The 16,288-nt window shown below is 47.6% G+C and overlaps 1 protein-coding gene across 1 annotated transcript in view; it reads left to right on the top strand.

The window, feature by feature from the left end:
• VAMP1 (vesicle associated membrane protein 1) overlaps positions 1-16,288 on the top strand; it is a 79,609-nt gene that overhangs the window by 62,053 nt on the left and 1,268 nt on the right. The window lies entirely within an intron of this gene.

Below are 16,288 nucleotides of genomic sequence, written 5' to 3'. Positions count from 1 at the left end.
GTAAGGTCTTTTATGAAAGATTGTAATGTTATAAACTGGATGGTCATTATGAGCTACGTATATAGACTGTGGTTATGAATTTGTCTTTATGCATACAGAAAACTGTGCTGATAACCTTTACTGCAACTTCAACTATACTGTACTGCAGAGAGGAACATTTCCCAAGCCCAGTGCATACACAAAACTGGCTCCAATTAACTGTCCATTGTGCAGTCCAGGAAAAGACAATGATGGGCCAGTAGAGTTAATTGGAAAACACTGAGCCATCAAGTCAAAAGGGAATTTCTCCCACTCTGAATAATGAGTGGTCACCATGCAGCAGCAGAGAAAGGGGGGAAGAGGGGGGGAGAGAGGAAAAAGCCTTTTTAAAAGGAGGTTTGAAACTGGGGTTTTCACCCAGAAACTTAGGGACAGTCTCTGGGCAAGAAGCTGCCTGTGAATGCTGGGTCCAACCGTGTGGCTAGGTGGTACGCTGGGAAACTGTTCAAAGGCAATAGGTAACTTGCGTTAGACAAGGAATTTTTATCTAGTATGGAGGTGTAAAGCCTGAGATTGTGTCTTTATGTTTATTTTCTGTGTAACTTATAGGTATTTGCTTTCCCTTCCTATGTCATCTTTGAATCTGTGGGTTTTCTATTAAATAAACCTTTTTTATTATATAAATCTTTTTAATTTTTATCCCAAGCAGGTCTCCGGTGTGCAGTGTGTGAATGGCAAAGTGAACTGAATACTGGGTGCCTGGGTTCATGGCACTGGGGGTGACACACCTGATGGGAACAGTCCAAGTGTCTGGTAATTAAGAACTCAGGGAGGACAGATTTGGGGAGACTGGGAACTGGAGGGGCTGTTGGTGTCACAAGTAGTGACTTAGCTGATGAGAACCAAGGTGAGACCTTATACTTGTGGGCTGGCTGCTGGCATGAGGGCTCTGAACTATAGCTGCCCAGCACCAAGACTCCCCAAAGTTACAGGTAGGGTTGCCAACTGTCTAATTGAGCAAACCCAAAGACCCCTGTCCCGCCACCTTCACTCACTTTCACCAGGCTGGGGCAGGGGGTTGGGGTGAAGGAGGGGGTGTGGGATTGGGCTCTGGGAGGGAGTTTGGGTGTGGGGAGTGGGCTCTGGGGTGGGGGTTGGGGTGCAGGCTCTGGGAGGGAGTTTGGGAGCAGGCTTTAGGCTGTGGCAGGGGGTTGGGGTGCAGGAGGGGATCTGGGGGTCAGCACTTACCTTGGGCAGGTCCCGAAAGCAACTGGCACATCCCTCTGGCAGCAGCTCCTAGGCAGGGCGAGGGGGTCTCTGGTCACCATTCACTGCAGGCACCACCCCCGCAGCTCCCATTGGCCACAGTTCCCAGCCAATGGGAGCTGTGGAGTCGTTGCTCAGGATGGGGTCAACATGCGGAGACCCTCTGTCCCTCCTTCCCCTGCAGGGGCCGCAGGGATGGTGCTGGCCGCTTCCGGGAGCGGCACAGAGCCAAGGCAGGTAAGGGAGCCTGCCTTAGCTCTGCTGCTGCTCCAGACTGTTAGTGCCAAAAATCTCCTCGTTTGGCTGAAGTAGCCTCCGCAAGATAGAGCATGATTCCAGGAGACTCCCAGCAAAAGTGGGAGGGTTGGCAACCCTAGTTACAGGGCAGTTGGTGACAAAAACCTCTTATTAGTCTCCCAAAAGTGACACAGGCTCCTTTTCTCCAGTTAGTACTCAGAGCATTCAGCAGGCAGCTTCTCCTGCTGTGGTGAGTGTCTGCCCCTGATATGAGGGAGGAGGCAACATATATGCTGATCCCCTTCCTTAAAACTCCTCCCAATTGGTTGGGTGAGGGGAACCTTGCCATGCCCTCTCTGCAAGGCTCCTGGCCTCAGGCCTTAAAGAAACAGTGATGGGATTTCCTCCCCAGCACCATAAGTGCTTTTTAGTTATCATCTCTTTTCCCCATTCTAGTTCTCAGTGACCTGGTGTTTCTGCACCCACTGTCACACAGCTCTTATCCTCAGCTAACTGATGTATCCCCAACAGTTGGATATGGGACACTAGATGCGGAGGATTAGGACTGGGGCAGGTAGGGCTCCCTTTGCTAGGGTTGGGGTTGCAGCAGGTATGGTACCTTAATTTAGGGTTAGGTTTAGGGGAGAAAGGGCAACCAATGCTAGGCTTAGGGTTGGGGCAGGTGGGGCCCTCTTAGGATTCAGGTTAGGAGAGTTGGAGCACCCTTGTTCATGTTAGGTTTGTAGCAGATATGTCCCACTAACAGTTAGGTTTGGGGCACCTTGAGCCCCCTTGTTAGGGTTAAGGTTGTTGCAGGAAGGGCCTGCTGACTTTGGGCTAGGATGAGAGGATGTAGGGCACCCTGTTCTAGGCTTGGGGTTGTGGGAGGCTGGGCCCCATGATTTAGCATTAGGGTTAGGGGAAGTAGGGCACCTGGTACTAGGGTTAGGGTTAGAATCATAGAATATCAGGGTTGGAAGGGACCTCAGGAGGTCATCTAGTCCAACCCCCTGCTCAAAGCAGGACCAATCCCCAATTAAATCATCCCAGCCAGGGCTTTGTCAAGCCTGACCTTAAAAACTTCTAAGGAAGGAGATTCTACCACCTCCCTAGGTAACGCATTCCAGTGTTTCACCACCCTCCTAGTGAAAAAGTTTTTCCTAATATCCAACCTAAACCTCCCCCACTGCAACTTGAGACCATTACTCCTTGTCCTGTCCTCTTCTACCACTGAGAATAGTCTAGAACCATCCTCTTTGGAACCACCTCTCAGGTAGTTGAAAGCAGCTATCAAATCCCCCCTCATTCTTCTCTTCTGCAAACTAAACAATCCCAGTTCCCTCAGATTGTGGGAGGTAGCCACTCTTTGTCATGGATCCACATGTCCCGTGCTCTGGAACAGCTCTGCAACCATCCCTGGGAGGATCTCCTCAGCGTGCCACACCCTGTTAGGGTCTCACTCGTTCACTCAGCTTCACCACCTCCTTGGACCAAACCTTGGAGCCTTCGGCACCCCTGCTTCACAATCTGAGCTCCCTTCAGCAAGTCCACCTGAGATGGGCACCTGAGAGAGACTAATACCCCGAAAGAAAGCAATGCGCCCCCACATTCAGCATCTGCCGTGGCACTCAGCCACATTGTAATAACATGAGGGTTTATCAGATATCTGGAAAACAGCATAGAAAGTCCTTGGTGTGCAGTGAGAAAAGAAAGTGACAGCATGGTCCATTCTGGTTAATCACAGCCCCAGCCAAGCTGTGTGTCCCCCCTTGACTCTCACTTGGTCTCTGAGTCCTCTTTGTTCAACTTCCCGGGGCAGTTTCACTTGGCCCCTCCTCAGTCCTTTGTTGTCTAGCTGGTCAAATGCGCCTGGCTGCCTATGGTGAGGTGGGCCATTCATGATTGTTAGTTGCTAGGTACCAAATGTCCCAGTGATTGGAGTGGCCATTTTCTTCAGGGACTCACCATTGACCTGGGCCCCAAACCTAAGACAGCTCACTCCTGTATCTCTGGGCCTTTGCAGAGAGTTAACAGCCCTTTTCAACCCCAGGTGACAATGCAGCATATGGGGAAACTGAGGCACGCACAATATTCATACAAAATATTTACAGAAAATTCCCATTCCATCACACACCCTTGCTAGGGTTAGGGTTATGGCAGGTAGGGGCCCCTGACTTTGGGTTTGGTTTCTGGGCAGGGGTCCTGGAACTGGGAGGGTCAGGGGTACTCTGGCCCCCATCCACTTTTAAAAGTGGTAGGGGCATAGTTTGGTGGGCAGGGAACCGCATTCCCCCCCCCAAACTGCAAGCCTGTAATATTTTGTATGAATACTGTGCATGCCTCAATTTCTCCTATGTGCTGCATTGTTAACTAGATGGTGGGGAAAGGCTGTTTGCTCTTGGGCAGGCTATGACAAAGGTGTGAATGGCACCCAGTTGCCTTGGCTTTCGGGCCCAGGTCAATGGAGGGTCCATGAAGACAATGGCAAATCCAATCACCGGGACATTTGGTACCTAGCAACTAATGACCATGAATGGCCCATTCTGCCACAGGAAGCCAGCCAAGTTTGACCAGCTGGGAACAAAGGACTGAGGAGGGGCCGGTGTCACTCACCTGGGAATTTGGACAAAGGGGCACAGAGGGACAGAGGAGGGAGCCAAAGGTGGACACCACTTGGCTGGAGTTCTGGACTAACCAGAATGGACCATGTTGTAACTTTCTTTTCTTTATGCTAACCAAGGACTTTCTGTGCTGTGTTCCAGATATTTAATAAGCCCTTCTGCTTTTACAACGCTGGCTGAGACTCACTGCAGATGGTGAAGGTTGGGAGGGGGCATTGCTCCCTTAGGTGCCCATCTCAGGTGGACTTGCTGAAGGGAGCTCAGGATGTGTAGCAGGGTTGCTGGTGGCTTAGAGGTTCGGTGCAAGGAAGTAGTGAAGCCAAATGGCTTACCTTAGTGAACGAATGTGACCGTACAGGCTCTGGCACACTGAAGGGATCCTCCCAAGAACCGTTCTTAAGCTGTTCTAGAGCATCAGACCTGTGGATCCATGACACATGGCAGCTGAGGATGGTTCCTGAATGCACCAAGAGGATGGTTGGCTGCTGAATGTACCATGAATATTTTGCAGTAAGTGACTGGCAGCGGTAAAACTAGGGTAGTTAAAGGAAGCAGCAAGAACATGGCATATAACCAATTTCCTATGAAGCACATTGCAAGCCTGTGCAGAGAAGAAGGGCTAAGCATTGAGAAGCTCAACAAAGAGCAACTGATTGGCCAGCTGGACAGAGATGACTAGTCCAAGAAGCAGGTTTTAACCCCAAATGGGGAGTCAAGAAGGTTCAAGAGCAGCAGAGGCAGCAGCAGGGCATCCACAAGATCCTGTTCCCCATCCAGCAGGAGGGTCTTCACAACCTGGCTCCCAATCGACAGATTTGAAGCAATGGGACTTGGAGATAAGAGCGAAGGAGCTGGAGGACTATGAAAAGCAGCAAAAACACATGGAAGAATAGCAGGAGAAGCAGAAAAAGCATGAACTGGAGATGGAGAAGCTATGGGGCAAGAGGACCCACCAAGGGGAAAGTGGGGAAAGACCCAGCATGCTAATTCCACAAGGAACCTAGATACCAAATTGCTACCCTAGTTTAAGGAGGGGGAATATAGATGCCTACCTCACTGCCTTTGATAAGGCTTGCAATTTGAACCAGGTTGACCTTGTCGACTAGCTCCTCTGTCTCATCCCCTTATGTGATCTCAAAGTCAGGGGCTTACAGCCAGATGAATGGAATTGATAGCAGAGACTATGAGTTATTCAAAAAGGCTTTACTGCTTACATTGAAGCTGACCCCTGAGGCTTATAGGAAAAGGTTTCAGGGGGTGCAAAAGACTTGGGGTGTGACCTATATGGAACTCACCATGGTGATAGATGAATATTTCCAGAGATGGTGTAAGGGAGCTAAGGTCACTACCCTGGAGGATTTGTGTAACCGGGTTGGGTCAGAGAAACTTTATGAAATCTGTCCTCAGGACCTTAAAATGTGGTTAGTGGACAGGAAGCCCATGGATTTGCATAGTGCAGGCTGGTTGGCTGATGAATTTGTGGACAGCAGGTTCTGGTATGAAAAGAGACCCAAAGGGGACTGGCCTAAGCATGGGGCTGGGGAAAGAGACCCACTCCATGGTGGCATCCCAGAACTTAGGGAAACCCAAAGCTGTTCAATGGGACTCAGAGAGCTGAGATGTAATATCTGCAGATGGACGGAATGTAAGTGAGCAGAATGCCCAAGGCTTGCTGAAATAAGGTTTGTCCGGGACAGAAAGGCTGTGTCATACACTGTCCAACCAGGAAGGCAGCCTGTAACTCAGGCTCTAGAATGAACTACATGACTGAACTTTCAGAGGAAAGCAGTCACATAGCTCAGGGACACCAGCGCTGGTGACTAAAGGTATGTCTACAGAGCAAAGAAAAACTCATGGCTGGCCCACACCTGCCAACTCCAGCTTGTGGGGCTTGGGCTGCGAGGCTGTTGCACTACTGTGTAGACCGAGATGCAGCTTGAGCTCTGGCACCCTCCCACCCCGCAGGGTTCTAGAGCCTGGGCTCCACCCCAAGTTCAGAAGTCTACACAGCAATGAAACAGCCCCACAGCCTGAGCCTCATGAGCATGAGTCAGCTGACACAGGCCAGCCGTGGGTGTCTAGCCCAGAGGGGTTCCAACTCCAGGCATCAATATACATGTCCTGTTGAACTCAGACACATCTGATCCCCAGGGGAGTGGAAGGTTAATGGGAAGATATTCATGGGGTGGAGAGTTTCTGGTAGAGAGAGAATCCTTGTCAGGTCTTGTGTGGTACAACCCCATCAAATGCTGAAGGGCTGTGTAACTTGGGTGAAAGTTCCAAATTTGAAGCCATTTGCCCCGCTTATGTCTCAGATCCCTGTGCAGAAACAGGAGGGAGCAGGGTGGCTGGTAGTTGGGGTTCTCCAGGGCATTAGCTTTGATGTCCTTTTGGGAAATAACTGTGTCACGTTAAAGAGACAAGGTGGGTGAGGCGATATCTTTAATTGGACCAACTTCTGTTGGTGAGGGTCCCATCTTGTCTGTCTAATATCCTGGGACGGACATGGCTACAACTGCACTGCATGTGTCACTTTAAGACAGGATCCAGTCTCTGGGCCTGTAACAGTCAAGGATTTGAATCCAGGAAACTAGCAGGCTGAGAAAGCAGGTGTCAGTGAACATGCAAATAGGCAGGCTGGCAGGGAGGAGGGGGGTTTCCCATGGCTAGTAACAAGGCTGGTAACAGCACAGGACACCTGGCTGTAACCAGACACCTGTAGCTGAATGGGATGGAGGGATGGTCCCTGCCCATCTCCACACAAGAGATGACTCACACCGTCTTTGATACTGTCATAAAGGCAGTCAGTGCTCACTGCCTACACCCCCACTGGGAAAGCAAAGGCAGAGCTGAGCACAGTGGTAGCTGACCCCAGCTGAGCATTGGGAGACAGTGACACTGGCAGGGCAGGATGATTGCCAAACATGCTTGCCTTGTCCAGTGGTGAGATAGGCCCAGAGGAAGGTGAAGCAGCTGGAAGGTTGCTGCTTGTAACAGACACACTTGGTCAGAGTGGTATGGTGTGTTTTCTTCACCGAGACCCCCCAATCATGACCCTCCAGGAAGAGGGGCTGGGAGGTGACTGTGTCCTGGGGTTGAGGGCAACAGATTGTCCCCAGGCTGGGAGATAGGCTCCTTGCATGTACACAGCACTGGGGTTAGGACACAACTACAGAGGGGGCCTGCCAATGTGCAGGAGCGCCCTGCATCCCTTGCCAGGTGTTGGGATACCAGAGCCCCAGAGATGTGACTGGGTTAAAAACCAATGCACACCGGACCACTCCCTGTTCCAACCAAGGGTAAGGACACCCCAGGCTACAGCTAAGATGGCTGACACATGGAGGAATGTGGGGTCACTGTGTTCCTCACTCCCTGAGCACACAGAGGGGAGAAGGAAGTGACAGGACCCCAGCTCAGTTTCAAACCCAAAGGTTTTGGGGTGGCAAAAGGGCTGAGAGCTCTTCATGGGCACCCTGCGAGTGCCATCGAACAGACCAATCCTAAGGGATGATGTGAAACTGCTCTGAGCTGGGTAGTGGAAACAGTAAGTGCCGTAGATTAGTAGGGTGCTAAACGGATCATGGATGTGCCTTATAGAACAACCACCAAGGAACTTGGAAAGATGCTGTGGCACCTATGGGTAACATTGGTGGGTTCGAACTTCCCCAGGTCACTGGGTAAAGTGACTCCTCTCAATTCAGTCTCAAGGGGGAAGAGATGTGATGGGGGAAGTGATGTGATGTAGTGGGAATTTTCTGTAGTACTTTATGAATACTGTGGGTGCCTCAGTTTCCCCTATGTGCTGCATGGTTAGCTAGGTGATTGGAAAAGGCTCTTTATGCTTGGGCAGGCTATGACAAAGGAGTGAATGGCACCTAGTTGCCTCAGGTTTGGGGTCCAGGTTAATGGAGGTTCCATGAAGACAATGGCAAACAAATCACTGGGGCATTTGGTACCTAGCAACTGATGACATGAATGGCACACCCCTCTGCAGGAAGCCAGCCGAGTTTGACCAGATAGACAACAAAAAACTGAGGAGGGGCCAGGTGTGACTCACCTGGGAATTGGGACAGAGGGGCATAGAGGGACAGAGGGGAAGCCAAGGGGGGGCTAATCAGAGGAGCTCTGGGCTAATCAGAATGGACCATGCTGTAACTTTCTGGTCTGTATGCTAACCAAGGACTTTCTATGCTGCGTTCCAGACATCTAATAAACCCTACTGCTTTTACAACACTGGCTGAGAGTCATTGCAGATTGAGAAGGTCACGGGTGTCATGTATTGCTCCCCTTGGGGGTACTGGTCTCCCTCAGATGCCCATCTCAGGTGGGCTTGCTGAAGGAAGCTCAGGATGTGAAGCAGAAGTGCTGGAGTCTTGGTCCAAGGAGGTGGTGAAGCTGAGTGCCTTAGCTAGTGAAAGAGTGAGACCTAAGAGGGTCTGGCACACTGAAGAGGTCCTCTCAGGGACTGTTCCAAAGTTGTCATAGAGTACCGGACTTATGGATCCATGACAGCAGTCCCCTGACCAAAGGTTAGGGTTGTGGCAGGTAGGGTCCCCTAACTTAGGGTTAGGGGAGGTAGTGAATCCATTACTATGATTAGGGCTATGGCAGGTAGGGTCCCCTCAATTAGGGATAAGGTTGGGTTAAGAAGGGCCCTCTGTACTAGGGTTACAGTTGGGGAAGGCAGAGCTCCATCACATAAGGTTGGGGTTAGGAGAGGTAGAGCATCTGGTGCTAGGGTGAAGGTTGTGGCAAAAAGGGCCCCTGACTTAGGTTTAGGAAGGATCTGCTGTTCTAGGGTTAGGGTTGGGGGCAGGTAGGGCCCCTTGACTTAGGGTTAGGGGAGGTAAGGTACCTGGTGCCAGGGGTAGTGTTGTTGCAGATGTTGCCCCCTGACCTAGGGTACAGGTTTTTGCAGTTAGGTCTTCTAGTCCAAACATTAAGATATACAAAGAATACCCAGTGGCCTCATTTCACATACAGTTGTAAGCATGTACAAGATGGCTAACATGCTGGCTCCATCTAGAGTTCTGTTTGAGATTTAAGGTTGCCAACATATTAAGCAGGGTCCAATTAAAATATTCAGGCTGTGGATCTCCCTGTGGATGATAGGCTATTGTCCTAGATTTTTGATGGTTTTTTTTTCACCTACCATAGTTACAAGTTCCTGAATTAATCGGCTCTTGAAGTCCTGTGCATCCACTTGGGTTGCCCATAATGCACGCAGTAGTTTTCCCAAGGAGTTTTAGAAATAGTAGCAGGCTTTTTGGTCTGTAGTGGGGAAAAGCCTGTGCCTACCTTGTGAAATGATCAGTTACAACTAATACAAGTATTTCTGCTATTGGATTCAGTTGTGAGAAAATCCATATCAACTAAATCCACACGGCCTTCACTGTGAAGATGAAACAGTGGAGCAGCTCTTGTGGGTAGAATCTTCCACTGTGTATACTGGGCACAGGTCTTACAATACTGCTCCCCATCAATCTTCATCCATCGCCAGCAGAATCTGTCTCATACATGCCCATAGGTCTTATCCAACCCAAGATGCCCGAGGTCGTCATGTTTCATTTTAATACAACATTGTGAAATTGTTGAGGTAAAACGAATTGCTTTTTGATGTATTGTTTGGGCTGGTACTAATTCTATACAAAAGTCAGTACTCCAGGGAAAGTCGCCAAGATTAATGTCTTTATAACGCTGTGAGGTGGCTTCAGGATTCCCACCTATCCAACATTAGCATTGGGATACTGAGGATCTCCTTTACTGTTGACAATATCAGGTGCCTGGGACACCAGGTGAGTGTTGCCTGCTCCTGAGTAGCTCAGGAAGGAAAGGGGAAGTGGATTACATTTTGGAGGCACCGCTGGACTCCCTCTGCCACCCCAACTTCTGCAGCAAGAAAGCATTCATATCTAATTTTGATGTGATTGAAGTTCTGATTATTCGTCTGAGCCCTACTGGACTTTAAAAGAGCATTGTAAGCTAATTGTTCTATGTAAACCCAACCAAGCCCTTATACCGGCTAAGGTGCCCATAAACACTGAGGATGCTACTATCTATCTGGAGTTGGGAACCGTGAAAATCGTCAGGAATACCGTAATTTACAGATGGTGAGATGACCCCCCAACAAACAGAGTGTCTATATTTGTGAGAGTAGCTAATGACTTTGATGCACAATGTATTCCCAAGGAAGTTGGTACTCTGGGTGAAATTGGCCTCTGGCATGTGTTTCTGGCTGGCGGTTACCCAAAGAAGGAGACTACACTAGCTGGGACCCGACTTTACAGCTAAATTGAACGCTTTGTTGAAATGGAAGGCAAGACATAATGAGAAGATATAAAAGCCATCGTTACACTAACATCTACTCCCTCAACTGCTACTAATGAGGTTTGATAACTGCACTAGGACAATTGGTAGAATGCAGTAGTTGGTTACCCTATGAGAGAGTTGGGGACCATAAACTTTTCTCTGGGATAAAACCTACCCCTTTTGGGAGTGACTGGGATCCACCCCAACATCCGTGAGGCCTAGAAACTCTTTTAGGGAGGAGCATCCCCACCTCTGATGAAGATGCTGATAGACGAGGCACTGTATGGTATACACAGAGAAGGACCATCACTTAACTCCCTGGAGGTGTTTGTCAAGTAACTGGGATCCCTAAGTTCCCCCTTTGCCCTATAGATCAGCTGTTCCTAGGAAATAGTCCCAGAGGAAATCTATTTCTGCATTAAAAAAATAGGACAAATATTTTTTTGAAAAAATTCAATGTGTACACTATCAAAAATTAAAAAGAAAAAGATAACTGATACTTTTTTTGCAAAAGATAGAAAAACTGTTTGAAAAAAATAACTTTTGGAATAAAAATAAATATATATATATTTAGATATAAAATTGATTTCTGTTAGAAGTCATAAGACGAAAGTATTTTTTGAAAAAAAAATAGAAAAATAAATTCTTTATAAAAACTGAAAAACAAATCAAAATTTTTTTGAAACAATACTTTCTGCATTAAAAACAAATTTTATTTTTCAAAAAATTGTGCAAAAAAAGAATAATTTATATTTTAGTCATGTAAAAGAAAAAAATATTTTCTGGCATGTTAAAAATATATATTTTTTCCATCATATAAAAAATTCCATCAGTTAAAAAAAATTCCATCCTATAAAACAAAATTTTTTTGTGGTGTATTAAAAAAAAATTCCTCCTTGTGTTAAAAATGTTTTCCTGAACATGTTAAAAATAATATTCTGTCATGTTAAAAAAATCTTCTGTAGTTAAAGAATTTTTCCTCCATAATTTTTCTTTTACATAATATTTCCCCCTCATGTGAAGAAAAAGATTTTTTTCTCTTATTCTAAAAAAAAAAAAAAGTTTCTCCCTCATGCAAAAATATTTTTCCCTCATGTACAAGGTGAACAAATTTTTCCTTCATATTAAAAAATATATATTTTTCTCTCTCTCAAGTTAAAAAAATTAAATGTCCATCCAAAAAAATTACGCTCCTCCGCCCCCCTCTCCCCACTCGCGTTCGGCCCCAGTCCCCCCTTTGCTCAGCCTCCCCCCTACTTGCTCCATGGGTTTCCTCCTTGCGCCCCCACCCCCCACTTGTTCCCCAGCTCAGCTGCTGCTCCTGGGGAGCGGGGGAGGGGGAGAAGGGGTGTGGAAGGAACGGGGGAGGGACACAGTGGCGGAGAGGAGACATAGAATAAGAGACTCAACTGTTTTTAGAGGATGGGGGATTGCATCTGCCTGGTGACCAGTTTCTCATGAGAATGGGGCTACCTGGGGATTTGGTTCCTTCATCTCTGGGGATATAGAGTCTGGTACATAAAGGTGGCACCACCATGTTGCCTCAATGGGACTTTTTGCCTTCTTGGTTCTGTGAGGGGATAGTAGTGTTGTTAAAGTAGCCTTTATTTTACTGCCAGGATTAATGTCTAGCTGCAGCAGCCACTCCTCTTGGCAGGTCTTATTTATTGCCTGTGGTGCTTACTGCTGTTGAAACAACAAACACAGGAAGCTCAAGCTTTGTTTGTGTGAAGAAGTGAAAATGAGGTGGCAGCTTTTGCAGTCTGATTCCAGCCATTTTCTTCCTGTCAGGGTGCAAATGCCAGCTGAGAGTGAGGCCTGACACCTTGTTTTCTTGTGTGAAGAAAGGAGGCCAGAGATCTGTTAGTCTCTAAAGTGCCACAAGGACTCCTTGGTTCTTTTGGCTGATACAGACTAACATGGCTACCCCCTGAAAAGAGATTTCTCGATTAGCTTTAACTGCTGCTTGCCATTATATGTTCCCCAGGATCAATGAGATGGGGGGGCACTTGAAAAGGCCATTTTGCAGGATGCCTGCATGTCAGCTATCAGCGTATCAAAAAATCTGTGACTGGCATAATTTATTCCCAAATTTAGTGCTTTTAATTAGGTACCTTCTGCATGTCCAGTCTTCACAAACACAGTCTGGCACACAGTGGAAAACATGCTCCATGTTCTTTAGAAAGAAATTGCAGAAAAACGGAGTTTTCTTTAAATGTCATTTGCTTGGTTTCAGGGATTTGGCTAGAAGGGGGTGCGCATGCGGTGAGCTGGGGGGGGAGTGAGCAGGGATGGGGAGGAAAGTGAGGAGGGAGACATGCATGGCGGGAGAGCGGGCCAAGTGGGGAGGGGGAGGGGTCTGGGCGGAGTGGGGTGGAGTGTGGGCAGGGCCATGGGCAGAAGGGGCAAGTCAGGGAGCTAGCCTCCCCAAGTGAAAGCTTCACCCATCGCCCATGCATGGGAGCAAGGCCATGGGGATAATTGCTGATGAGTGAGATCACAAGGACAGTGCAGAGGAGAAGCATGAGACCAGACTGCTGATTCAAGATTTGTTTGGCACTCTGGACCATGACCAGGAGACCCTGAAGGATTCAAATGGAGGTTTCTACAGAGACTAGTTACAGATAAGTTGTATGTAAGAATGTTTAAGGGATTGGAGTAAAAGCAGTAGAAGAACACCAGCCCCATACATGAGCATGGTTTCAGAGTAGTAGCCGTGTTAGTCTGTATCCGCAAAAAGAAAAGGAGTATTTGTGGCACCTTAGAGACTAACAAATTTATTTGAGCATAAGCTTTCGTGAGCTACAGCTCACTTCATCGGACGCATTCAGTAGAAAATACAGTGGGGAGATTTATATACACAGAGAACATGAAACAATGGGTGTTACCATACATACTGTAACCAGAGTGATCAGGTAAGGTGAGCTATTACCAGCAGGAGAGCTGGGGTGGGGGAGGGGGGAACCTTTTGTAGTGATAATCGAGGTGGGCCATTTACATGCCTCCAGCTTTCATCCAGACCACACCACACGATCCATTGTCTACAGCCAAGCTCTATGATACAACCGCATTTGCTCCAACCCCTCAGACAGAGACAAACACCTACAAGATCTCTATCAAGCATTCTTACAACTACAATACCCACCTGCTGAAGTGAAGAAACAGATTGACAGAGCCAGAAGAGTACCCAGAAGTTACCTACTACAGGACAGGCCCAACAAAGAAAATAACAGAACACCACTAGCCATCACCTTCAGCCCCCAACTAAACCTCTCCAAAGCATCATCAAGGATCTACAACCTATCCTAAAGGATGACCCATCACTCTTACAGATCTTGGAAGACAGGCCAGTCCTTGCTTACAGACAGCCCCCCAACCTGAAGCAAATACTCACCAGCAACCACACACCACACAACAGAACCACTAACCCAGGAACCTATCCTTGCAACAAAGCCCTTTGCCAACTCTGTCCACATATCTATTCAGGGCCTAATCACATCAGCCACACTATCAGAGGCTCGTTCACCTGCACATCTACCAATGTGATATATGCCATCATGTGCCAGCAATGCCCCTCTTCCATGTACATTGGCCAAACCGGACAGTCTCTACGTAACAGAATAAATGGACACAAATCAGACGTCAAGAATTATAACATTCAAAAACCAGTTGGAGAACACTTCAATCTCTTTGGTCACTCGATTACAGACCTAAAAGTGGCAATTCTTCAACAAAAAACTTCAAAAACAGACTCCAACGAGAGACTGCTGAATTGGAATTAATTTGCAAACTGGATACAATTAACTTAGGCTTGAATAAAGACTGGGAGTGGATGTGTCATTACACAAAGTAAAACTATTTCCCCATGTTTATTCCCCCCGACCCCCGCTGTTCCTCAGACTTTCTTGTCAACTGCTGGAAATGGCCAACTTTGATTATCACTACAAAAGGTCCCCCCGCCCCCCTCTCTCCTGCTGGTAATAGCTCACCTTATCTGATCACTCTAGTTACAGTGTGTATGGTAACACCCATTGTTTCATATTCTCTGTGTATATAAATCTCCCCACTATATTTTCCACTGAATGCATCCGATGAAGTGAGCTGTAGCTCACAAAAGCTTATGCTCAAATAAATTTGTTAATCTCTAAGGTACCACAAGTACTCCTTTTCTTTTTGTGGATACATGTGCATGTGGTCAAAAATGATCTCTAAGAGCCCCGGAAAGGGTGGGAGGGAACTTCCTGAGGGATGCAGACTGCTTATTGAAGAAATTAGGAGGAGGGACTAAAGGAGAGTCACTAACATGGGGCATGGTGGGGGTGTGGAAACCTGTCTAAATTATATGGTGATGGAAGGTGTCGAGCCTATACTACTCACTCATCCACACCCACTTTTTTCTCCCGACCTCATCTCCGTTCAAATTACCTCTCCCAAGCCCTCCTACTCACACACCCCTTTCCTGAATTCTGTCCCCACCTGCCTCTCTCCAGTCCATCCTCACCCATTTAACTTTTCTGTACCCAGTCACTTACCTTTCCTGACTTCAATCCCCTCCACCTTTCCTGATCCTCCCCACTCCCTCCCTGACCTCTCTGACTTCTGTCCTTTCACCTTTCCTAAATCCCATTACTTCACATCTACCAATTCCCATTCCCTGATGAGAAGAAACTTCTGTCAGCGCGTCATGGTAACTACCTCTGTCTCCCCTCCCCTCCATGGCAAACTTCAGGAGTTCCCAGTCAGGTCTCAAGTCTTCTGTCATTACCCGTCTCTGGGTAGAGACCCTTGTCTGCAGGGGTTTTAAGGCTGCATGGCTCCCTGTCTTACATTGTGATATCCCCAGCAAGTCAGTCTGCCTAAAGGTCAGTGCTTATGCTTTACTTTCTCTCTAAGGGCTATGAACAGTGTGGCCTTGTCTATACTTAAAACTTAAGTAGACCTTGCTACATCACTCGGGGGTGTGAAAAATTCATACCCCTCAGAGATGTAGTTAAGCTGATCTAAGCCCTATCGATCTAGCTACCACCTCTCAGAGAAGTGGATTTACTACAGCAAAGGGAAACACCTGTCTGTCGCTGCAGAGAGTGGCTACCCTAGATGTTATGTGGCACAGCTGCAGCGCCATAGCAGTAGCTGCTGTAGCATCTGTAGTGTAGATATAGCCTATATTGCAGTGGTTCCCAAACTGTAGGTCACAGTGGAGTAGCGCTATCAGCAGATGGGGTTGTGGCCGTCCTGAGTATGCAGAGGAGGCCATGACATCCTCCACGCAGCATGACATCACACACACCATATGTGTGAGGTCAAGCCACACAGAGGATGCTATTTTGCTCTGTAAAATGGTGCTGTCCATACAGTGTGACCTTGCATGCAGCATACATGTGCGAGTTCATGCTGCACAGAGGATGCCATTTCGTAAAGCAAAATGGCATCTTCTATGTGATGTAACCATGCCCAGATGGTGCATGCAAGGTCACATAGAATGGAGGATGTCATTTTTAATGGCATCTTCCATGCTATCGGCGATCATGGGAAGCAATACATCTGAAGATCTGAAGATGGGGTCATGCAGGGAAAATGTTTCCAGCACAGAGAAAACATACATAAAACAATAAAAGAACCAACATACACACTAAAAGCTTACCAGAGGTCATCCTCAGGGCTCTGGTAAAGGTCAGTCTATCAAACCCCATAGCTGGGTTTGCCCCCTTGGTTACAAGTTCATGTCAATTTTTAGATCCGGCACCAGAACCCCACTTGGACAGTTCAGCTGTTTCTTTATACAGGTTGGGCCTTTGGTCACCAGTCTCCGGGAACAGGTAATCACCAGTTGACGGCTCTCTCCTCAGGGGGTAGCTTGAAAAGGCAGAATTTTG

This window comes from Natator depressus, chromosome 1 (genome assembly GCF_965152275.1).
Source record: "Natator depressus isolate rNatDep1 chromosome 1, rNatDep2.hap1, whole genome shotgun sequence".
Lineage (NCBI taxonomy): Eukaryota > Metazoa > Chordata > Testudines > Cheloniidae > Natator > Natator depressus.
Note: the sequence above shows the minus strand (reverse complement) of the source record. Positions and strands in the feature narration are given on the sequence as shown.